The sequence below is a fragment of the Crocodylus porosus genome, unplaced genomic scaffold (genome assembly GCF_001723895.1).
Source record: "Crocodylus porosus isolate Cpor-Errol unplaced genomic scaffold, CroPor_comp1, whole genome shotgun sequence".
Lineage (NCBI taxonomy): Eukaryota > Metazoa > Chordata > Crocodylia > Crocodylidae > Crocodylus > Crocodylus porosus.
The window spans coordinates 86419878-86430828 of NW_017728943.1; the positions used below are offsets into that span (position 1 = coordinate 86419878).

The window sequence follows — 10951 nt, forward strand, 5'->3', positions numbered from 1 at the left end:
ATTTTTTAATTAAGGTATGTACATTGTTTTTTTAGACATAATGCTATTGCACACTTAATAGACTAAAGTATAGTGTAAATATAACTTTTATATGCACTGGGAAACCAAAAAATTTGTGTAGCTCGCTTTATTGTGATATTCACTTTATTGCGGTGGTCTGGAACCGAACCCGCAATATCTCTGAGGTATGCCTGTATGCCGTTAGCCTTCTTCATAACAAGTGCACGCTGTCAGTTCATATTCAGTTGATTGTTCTCTGTAACCCCCAGGTCCCTTTTTCTGCACAGCTGCTTAACCAATTGGTCCCAACCCTGTACTCATGGATGTGATTGTTCCATGCTAAATACAGGACTTCATTTGCCCTAATAGAACCTCATGAGATTTCTTTTGGTTCCAATCCTCCAATTTGTCTAGGTCTCTCTGAATCCTAGACCTACCCTCCAGTGCATCTACACCAAGCCCACAGTTTGGTGTCTTCTGCAAACTTGCTGAGGGTGCACTCCATCCCTTCCAGGTTGTTGAAGAAGATATTCAACAAAACTGGCCCCAGGACTGACACCTGAGGCACTTCACCTAATACTGGCTGCCAACTAGACATCAAGCCCTTGATTACGACCCTTTGAGCCCAATTATCCAGCTAGTTTTTTATCCCCCTTACAATTCATTCATCCAACCCATGCTTTCTTAGATTGTTTTTTTTTGCTAAAGTCAAGGTAGATCACATCCACTGCTCTTTCCACATCCACAGAGCCAGTCAGCTCATCATAGAAGGCAATCAGGTTAGTCAGGCATGCTGACTATTCCTAATTACCTTCTTCTCCTCCAAGCACTTAGAAATCAATTCCTTGAGGACCAGCTCCATGACTTTTCCAGGGACTGAGGTGAGGCTGATGATTGTGTAGTTCTCTGGAATCTCCTCCTTTATTTAGGCACTATATTTGCCCTTTTTGATCATCTATTATCTCCCCTGATCACAAAAAGTTTCCAAAGAAAGGCTCTACAATCACACCAGCCAAGTGCCTCAGCACCCTCAGATGCATTGTATTTGCCCCCATGGGCTTGTACACATCCAGCTGTTCTAAATGGTCCCTAATCTGCTCTTTCAGCACTGAAGACTGCTTTCCTTCTCCCCAAACTATGCTGCCCAGTGCAGTAGCCTGGGACCTGACCTTACTTGGGAATACCGAGGTAAAAAAGGCATTGAGTACTTCAGCCTTTTCCTCCACATTTGTCACTAGGTTGTCTCCCCCAATCAGTAACAGACCCACACTTTCCCTGACCTTCCCTTCTTGTTACCCTTCACCTCCCTTGCTATCTGCAACTTCAGTTTCACTTTGGCCTGCCTGATCTCATCCCTGTATGCTTAGGTATCACTCTTACACTCTTCCATAGTAATTTTCTAATTTTTCACTTCTTGTAAGCTTCCTTTTTGTGTTTTAGCTCGTTGAAGAGTTCCCTGCTAATTCGAGGTGGTATTTTGCCCTACTTGCTAGTCTTTCTGCACATCTTTCTGCCCTTAGGTTTATTTAAAGCACAGCCAGCTCTCCTGGACTCCTTTCCACTTCAGGCTGGCCTCCCAGGAGATCCTGCCCATCAGTTCCCTGAGCGAGTTGAAGCCTGCTTTTCTGAAGTCTACTCTGCTGCTCTCCTTTCTTCCTTTCCTCAAGATCCTGAACACAATCATCTCATGGTCAGTGCTGTCCAAGTTGCCATCTACTTCTCCATTCCCCACCAATTGTTCCCTGTTTGTAAGCAGCAGTTCAAGAGAACATTCCCTAATTGGCCTCTAACACTTGTACCAGAAAGTTGTCCACAATACTCTCCAGAAAGTTCCTGGATTGACTATGCACTGCTGTATTGCCCTCCCGCAGATTTCAGGGGGATTGAAGTCCCTCATGAGAAATGGCCTATGATGAGGAAACTTCTGCTAGCTGTTTGAAGAAAGCCTCATCCACCTCATCCTTCTTGTCTGGTGGGCTATAGTAGGTACTCACCATAACATCACTCTTTTTGCTCTCTCCTCTGACCCTAACCAAGAGACTTTAAACAGGCCTGTCCAAATGCTAACCCATTCCCTTCTCAGGTTAACTCATTTAGATTGGGCTTGACATTTTTTGTTTGATTTAACCCCCCAGAATACGGGTGTGATAAGGCATTTTGATAGACCTAGCCCTAGTAAAATCAATCTAATTGTAACTTTTCTACATACCCTTAGTGGTTATGGAACCACTTTCCCATGGAACAAGACAGTCAGGTGCTAAACTCTATGCCCAGAGAGTATATTAATTTGTGTCTCTAGTCTCCCAACAAGTGCACTAGCCACCAGAACTCATGGTAGGCAATTTGCAGTGCTTTTTCCAGCTCCCCTCTTGAAACAGTCTTCCTGTACCTTGCATATAGGGAAGAAATATATTTTAACCAATGATTACTATTGAGAGCAGAGATCCAGGGTAAAACCCATGATTCCAGTATTTCCAGGGAATCGGCCACTTCACTGAGCCACACATGCTGTGGCATGGTCTGCTTCTCCTCACCTCCATATCTCCCTTTCTTGACTGCCTAGCAAGCCACTTCAAGAGGAATACTGGAGATAGTACTGGGTAATGCCTAACTTGAGGTCTAGTGTTTACAGCACATGGCTAGGAAGCAGTGAATGAGAGGGACTTACTTGCTAAGGGATGGGGCTTCTCTCCTGCTCCCTGTATAAGAACAGTAACTGTGAAGTTACTTGGCTTAAAGTACCCACCTCATATACAGTAATTGTGTTTTTTCTGCAAATAAATGTTTGGACTTACCCAGCCTTATGAGCTGGGTAAGCGTAACTAGGGCAGAGCAAACAGGGCAAGTGACCTGGTTGCCAACTTGGATGTGGTGGGGGAGAGGAGGTGAAAATAACTGGCTGCTGATGACAGTCACATGATCACAAACATGATTGTAGGGGCAACCAGAAGTCACTGCTGCCCCTGTGCCTCAGGACCCACCTTTGTCCCTACTCAGCTGTGTATGAGTATAACTCAGAAATCTTAATTTTGCCATTTAGCTGCCCAGCTGGAGTGCTGCCGTATTGACCATTTTCAGAAGGTACACATGGACTTGTGTATGCCAAGCTGAATTGGAAATAGTGTGTAAATACCAAAAAGTATGGCTGTATATGTTCCATTTAGGGACAAAAATGAAAAGTAGGATTGAGCCTCAAATGTCTTTGTGTTGCATAGCTTTTTAGACAGAGTATAATCTCTGGTTAGTAAGGGAAAAAATGTTGGAACTCAAGGTTGCAGAAATATTTATCTATAATTTATAATTAGTAAAAAAACCAATCTTCCTCTCTATAAGATTACCTGGGATCCCACATAACCTAAAACATAGGTAAATAGAGCTAAACCAGTAATAATTTTGGCTCAAGCCAAACTGGCCAGTTCGAATTAGAAATGGGTACAAACAAAAGATAAAAAATCTAAACTCTGGATGCTGGTCTAAACTTTACATTTCTGTAACAGAATAGAAACAAATCATCAAAACCCAACTTTGTCCTCATGAACTTGGGGGATTTGAAATCCAGGTGTGCATCTGAATTTATGCATCTGAATTTATGCAAAGTGTAGGGACATCAGTTTCCATTACATGGTTAGCTATGACCTTCCAATTTGTTTCCAAGCTGAGACTGATGGCATGCATTTCTCTCTCTACTTTTTCTAACAAAAAATTAGCAACAATTAATGGTAAGAACAAACATATTTTTTTTCCTTTGGAGCTAGATTGTTGTGTCTAAAGGTCTTATGTAAATGTACATAAGTAGATGGGCCTGCAAAAGAAGATAAAGATGTGGAACAAAACTTCCCTATTTCAAATTCTTTTTTGATTAAAACTTTTTGTAGTCTAGGATCAGTCCAAAGGGAAATTGTCTAGACCATGTACATATGCTATCTGGTACCCAACCACATTAAAATAATCAGTTTTCTATGACATGATTCATAGTACAGTTCATATATATGATATTGTTTCATATATATTATTACATATATATAAAATGTGTAGGTACTTCACATTTATGGTGAAGGTTTGGGGTTTTTTTTAACTGAACAGTTGTTATACTGTACAGCACCATGGTGCTTTGTGATGATTTGTAATATGAATGTCTAAACAAACAGAAATAAACTCAGCATTTAATTTATTCACTAAAACTTTGTTTACCAGCTTCTGGTTATGGAAATAAGAGTAGTTCTGGAGTTGGGCACTTGCGAGAGGTTTTTATATTCCCAGTGTATACAAAGGATCTAATTTTCTTTTCAAGCTTGAAGAAAAAAATGTCATTTTGGCCAAATGACAAGCGTTCTTTTGATGCAAAAAAAAATCCATTCAATCTATTCACAGCTCAATCATCACACAAAGATTCTAATAATAAGGTACTTAAATTATTGTATTAATTCAGAATGTACAGATGTTATAATCAGTTTAAGAAACAGCTAGTATTGTGGAAATTCAAAGCTGCTATGTTCGATCTAAAATTATATCCCTTTAGGGTCCAAAGGCAAATTTATTGATATCAATGAGTCTCTTCCTCTCTCAAGTTCAACGTGCTTTCACTCTGGTAAAAAAATATGCAAAACATGCACACATATAAAAAGTCCATAGGAACTAATCCCCAGTAAACAGCATTGTCTTCCTTCTAATCAGAAATGCTACTTCTGTGAAACAGCCAATGTGTTCCATGATATACTTTTATCCACAATTCATTGTTTTGTGAGACATTTTCATGAACAGTTTTTTTAGTAGGAGGTAATGCTGGATCTACTGCATATTTGATAATTAAGAGTGCCTCCATTTTTCATGATAAAACACAGAAAAAATATCCTCTTGTTTGTTCAGTTATTTGTAGTTAGACTACTTTACTACACAAACTACTTTTCTGTCCAAAGAGATTTAGATCCTGATCCTGCAAAGCAATTATGCATATAATTAATTTTCAGCCTGTGAATACTTCCACTGATGTCAATGGACCATTTGGATGTTTAACTTAATTACTCATACGCACAAGTGCTTTTTTCTGAATTGGAGCCATAAAAGAGAAGTTGGGTATAAGACGTTTCTATTAAATGAACTAAGGCTTTATAAAAATGATCTCTACAGATGCTGAAGGAAGCTGAAGTGAAGAATAAGTAGCCTACATCTTGAGAGGTACAAATCACATTACAGCTAATAAAGCTATTGAAGCTCTACTAAGAGTGCTAGGGGAGAAGTTCAACACCTCACAGAATCAAGATCTAATTTATATCTCTGGAAAGGTGGATCATGCAAAATTTATTCTAGATGACCTACTCCATCTCCAGGCAGTGTGCTGCCCATTCCTAAGAGCTTTTGAAAGAATAAGTGAATTAGATAATGATAGAGAATTGCTTTTCAAGTGACAAATAAACTGCATATTAACCAGTTCTAGGAAGATGAAAGGCATGTCTGATACTTTAGAAAAGGCCAAAAAGATCCGTTTCAAGTTGGAAATCAGCATCAAAACCATAAAACTCCTCTGTCTGGTGCTGCTCAAACATTTTTTTCCCCCAAAGCAAGCAAAAACAAACAGTTACTGCCTTCCTAGCCAAAATTGTGCCAGGTACATGCTGGCTTAAATATATAGGTTCCGGGAGGGGGTGGGGCATAAAGAAATACAAGGGAGGGAAATGAGTAACCCGTGGGAATAAATTCAGATTGATCAGAAGCTCAAAGAATGCATGGAGTAGGTTTCACAACCAGTGGCAGCTTGTATTAATTCCAGTTTCAAAGTTGTTTGTTTACATGGAAATCAGGGTTGTTTTCTTCAAAGTTGGATCCCAAAGAGAATTTTATATACTTAAGAATTGTCCTTATACTCCAGAATGTCAGTCTGTCCATCTACTCAGGAGCCACTTATGACATGTGGAACACACAATGGGTCAGGTTAGCAAAAGGCATGTTTTCTGGATAATCATTGAATACATGAACTCTATTAACACAGAGGGAGCCATGAAGTTGAACTATATACTTTTTGATAAAAACGAGACTCAGGGCCAGATTCTCAAGCCACGGCTTTACTGATGTACACTGTGCATTAATGTACCATAATTACAGTGCATTAAGTTTAGTACCTAAAACAGGTACTAACTTTATGTGCTGCAATGGGCATTCCTGTGGAGTAGCACTGGCACACATCTTTTACGTGATACTAATGCCCAGTAGACTAATTCTACTATGCATTTGCACATTAGCACAGCTTTTGCCATGATGCACTAATATGCAGTAGAATTAGTATACTGTGCTTCTAGCATCTTGTGTGGACACACCTACTTTGTCCCTATTTTTAGAGAATTCTCTTCACTGTTAACCAAGACATGGGGCACATCCACCCATGGAGGCACGTGTGCTTGCAGCAACTCAAGTAGCAGCATCACAAATTTGTGCTGCAGATTTGTGCCTCAGCACATATGCCAGAACATGAACTTTGGTGTAGGGCAAGCTGTGCCACTTGGGACAAACTGACCCTCCCCAGCTCCTCCCAGCCAGGGGGGAGCTACAGACTGGGGCCAGCACCTGTGTTAGCCTCAGCGGTATAAAAACCTGTCCTTGCAAGCAGCTCAGAGCTACTTGCCCTCAGGAGCTTCTGGGGCTCCTTGGATGCCTTTGAGGACTGGTGGGTGCAGCCTGGGGAGTTTTGCTCCATGTCCCCCTCAGGTGCCCTCATTCTCACATTTTGACCCTCTGACCCTCATGTCACTCCTGTCATGTTTTTTGCCTTTGTTTGTCCCAAGAATGATTTTGTATCATTCACCCATTGGCCCCACACAGTAGGGGCTATTAGTTAGCCAGGTGGGCCTTAGGGCGCACAGTACTTGAAGGATACAAAGAGATGGGAGCTTCTGGGGAGGAGCCTCTGGGCCACACCACTTCCTGTCCTAGGCTGCTGTTGTTGCTGCTGCTACTGCAAGCTTGGTGTCAGGAGCTTCTGGGGAGAAGATGGCCAGGCCCCTTCCTACATCTGGCTACTGCTAGCTGATGATCTCAAAGCTTTTCTGAGTAAACTGGCTGCACCCTTTCCTCCCTTGGGCTGCTGTTGTTGCTGCTAATCCCTCATAGGGAGCTCCTGAGCTGCATGTTGCTGCCCTGCCGGGGGGGGGGGGCATCACACCGCACCACAACCGAACACTACAACCTAGCTTCTGCACACCTTTTCTGGCCTGCTGCCCAGCCCACCACTGAGCTTTGGTTGGGGAACAGACAGGGGAGGGAGACTGCACTACCTGTGGACCCCTCCCCCACCATCACTACCAGAGCCTAAAGGTGCCTTACCTGACCGAGCTGTCTTGGCAAGCCACCCCCTGCCTTCACCTCCACTTTCACCCTGAGTGGCTGAACTAGATGGTGACTACTGCCGCTGTTGCTGCTACTGCTGCCATCTGTTCTCAGGAGAGAGGAAGATTCTATACTGCAACATCTTGCACCACTCAACACCACACCTGCACTGGATTACTCCCTAATTGATTGATTGTTCCTGTATTCCCCCCACAGCTGCCTCACTGCATCTAATCCTGCTTTGTTTTCCTGTCTATTACTTTGCTGCTGAGTGCCTGGCTGGAGGCCTGAGGGGCTCCTGGACTGATATTCAACAAAAGAAGCCCTTCCACTGCTCCAGCCATCTTTTCCATGTGCCTCAGTAGCCTTCCCTGTGTGGTTTTGCCCTTGTGTGGTAAGTCCTGTGGTCCACTCCCCTTGCCCTGTTGTTTGTTGTGTAGCTGAGTAAGCCCGCTTGAGTCTCCCCAGCCCTTGTGTGTCTGTGTTCCCCCTCCCCCAAATTCCCCAAACATAGCCCTCCTAGTTTTTTCTTGTGCAGCTGTAGCTCAGTGAGCTTCCCCCTTCCACCCCATCTCCCCCACAACCCCAGCCTGCCCCTACTGGATTCACCAGCCCCACTTTATATTTCTTTATTTTATAGATTTCATAAATTTCATAGACATCAGGGCTGGAAGGGACCTTGGGAGATCATCGAGTCCAGCCCCCTGCCCAAAGGGCAGGAAGTCAGCTGGGGTCATAGGATCACAGCAAGATAAGCATCCAATTTACTCTTGAAGGTGTTCAATGTAGGTGCTTGAACCACCTCCGATGGCAGACTGTTCCAGACCTTGGGGGCTCAGACAGTAAAGAAATTCTTCCTTATGTCCAGCCTGAAATGGTCTTGCAGAAGTTTATAACTGTTCGACCTCGTCATCCCTTGGGGTGCTCTGGTAAACAAACGTTCCCCCAGATCCTGGTGGTCACCCCTGATAAACTTATAGGTGGCCATCGATCACCCCTGAGCCTGCGCTTTTCCAGGCTAAAGAGTCCCATGTCTCTCAGCCTATCATCGTAAGATCTGTTTTCCTGACCTCTGATCATGCGCGTGGCTCTCCTCTGGACTCTCTCAAGTTTCTCCACATCCTTTTTGAATTGTGGAGCCCAAAATTGGATGCAGTACTCCAGCTGCGGCCTCACCAAGGCTGAGTCCAAGGGGAGACTGACGTCCCGGGATTTGCTCGAGAAGCATCTATGGATGCAAGCCAGCGTTTTGGTCGCTTTATTTGCCACAGCATCGCACTCAGGTACTGGGGCCCACCAAGATTATGGCAGCCCCCCCTCTTTCATGGCAAGGGTGTTTTCTTTTCCTTGCCTTAGAGGCTGCCGCACAAAAGGTGGTGGAGCGTGGATTCATGGTGGAGGGAGAGTATGCCCTCCTCAAGCCTCTTAACCACCCTTGGGGTAGTCCTCAGCTCTGTCCCTCCCTATATCTCTAATTGGGCCCTGCTACCCCAGCTTCAGACCCTGGGGTGTTATCTCCCTGGTGGTGGCCCTCTCACTGGGGTAATGAGACCCTGGCCTCCGCCACATGCACTCTTTCCATCACCAGGTTATGATCCAGCTGGCAGTGGGAACATGGATGAACACTGAGGGGTGCCTAATGACTCCCTTTCAGGGGTCCCTGGTGAGGGTTTTCTATATATTGGGGGACCTGCAATGCTTCCAGTGCCACACTCTGGGGCACTTGCATTATGAGTATCCCATGGGCCAGGAGGAGAGAGCATCCACAGGTCCAGCTGACGAGGGGTGCCCCTGCCACTGGTACCCCTCCCCCATCAGGCCCCCCTGGAACCCCAGCCACGTCATCCAGCCTCCCTGTGAGCTCAGGGGACCCATCTCCCAAACCAAGTTTGGCAGGGTCCTGGCGACGGCTGTAGCAGCCACAGGGAGTGAGTCTGCTCCCAGAAAAACCTCACTTCCAGCCTGTCCCATGGTCCCACACCAGAGGGGGTCAGGGTGTTGGGGTGGGGGGAAAGGGTGCAGACATTCCCCTTCCAGTTGGGCTGGATTTATATCCATTTGCCACACTTCTCCTAGGCCCACTCCTCTGGCAACTAGCCAACCTCTTTCAGCAATCACCAACCTCGTCTGAACCCAGGCCATGCTGGGAGGTGGGGAAAGGTGGGGTTCCAGCCCTGCATAGTGTTTGTTGAAGCTCAACTGGACCCTGACAGAGCCCATCCCATTCAGGAGAGGGGTGCAACAAATCTGCCTACTGTCATGCCAGCTGTATGCCTTGGTCCTGGAGCCCTTCCTCATCCTACTGCAGAGGTGGGTGGCAGGTGGTAGGGTTGATGTTCCAGGAGCTGGCAATCTGGTTCTTCCTATCTGTGTATGCTGACAACGTATTTCTCACGGTGGGCTCACTTCCATCCGTGCTCCACAGGATCCACTTGAGCGTGGGCTTGCTGATCTACTTGGGGGTCTATCTGTCCTCCATAGAGTCCTCCCCATCAAACAACTGTCAGAAGCTGGAGGCAAGGGTGGTGGAGTGGCTTCAGGCATGGGCAGGACTCCTGAGGTGTCTCTCCCTATTTGGGAGAATGCTAGTGCTGAACCAGCTGGTCCTGTCCAGGCTCTGGCACCACTTACACACCCTACCTCTGCCCCTGAGGTCCTGGTGGGGCTCCGGAAATAGGCACTGGAGTTTTTCTGGGCAGGATGGCACTGCTGCAGAGGTCCTGAGCCTCCACTTGTGGGAGGGAGGCCAGGTTCTGGCTTCGCTGTGCAGACAGGTCCTGACATTCTACATTTAGGCCCTGCAGTGATTGCTATATGGTAATTGTAGCCACGTGACATGAGGCCACCTAGGGGTGTGCTGCCTTCTGCCACTTCCAGGGGCTGTCCCTATAGGACCTGCAAGGGCTGCCAGAGTTCTACCAGGACCTCCTTTGGGCCTGAAGGCTGGCATCTACCTCTAGGTCCCCTGAGACACTCATCCAGTGCACTAACCTGCTCATTGAGCCTCTCCTCTGGAACCCCCAGCTGGAGGTGCCAATAGCAGAGGATCCCTGGTTGCAACAGAGGTTGATCTTGGTTGGTGTCACCCATATCAGAGACCTCTTGGACTATGATAGGTGAGAGGGGGTGGACCCTGTTGTGCTGGCCTGGCACACTAGATCATGTGTACCAGGGTTTCCTTTGTCCACAGAAGGGGCAGGAGGCCAGGTTACCCATGAAGCTCACCACATACACACCCATGGTGATGGCTCCATGTGTGTACTACCCTTTGTGCAGCTGGACTGCTGAAGCAGCCCTAACCAGGAGTGGCCCCTGCATCACATACATGCTTGAGGTAGAGGCACCCATGACACATGTGACCTCTTGACACCCTTGCCTTTGTTGACCAGGTCCTGTGTGGTCACAGTTCCCACACCCCCATGTCCTCCAGTTCACTGGAGTTTGTCATAGGAGGGCAGCACTCCCCACTCCACCACCTGAGCTGGCTGGAGGATATCAAACCAGTCTGCTGTTTTACCATCCATTGCTGCCATGTCTACACACTCATGCACCACACAATCCATCATGCCATCCTTGCATCCTGCTCAGACACCAGGTGGACATGGCAAGGACGTGGCTGGGTCATCCCAGTGGC

At 46.0% G+C, this 10951-nt stretch overlaps 1 long non-coding RNA gene across 1 annotated transcript; it reads right to left on the minus strand.

Moving 5' to 3' along the window:
- Window positions 1-8503: 8503 nt before the first annotated feature.
- On the minus strand, window positions 8504-10741 carry LOC109319265. Its single transcript, XR_002103447.1, has 3 exons — window positions 10731-10741; window positions 10643-10645; window positions 8504-8603 (listed from the first exon to the last, which is right to left on the minus strand). It is a non-coding gene; the product is annotated as an uncharacterized LOC109319265 (long non-coding RNA).
- Window positions 10742-10951: the final 210 nt, after the last annotated feature.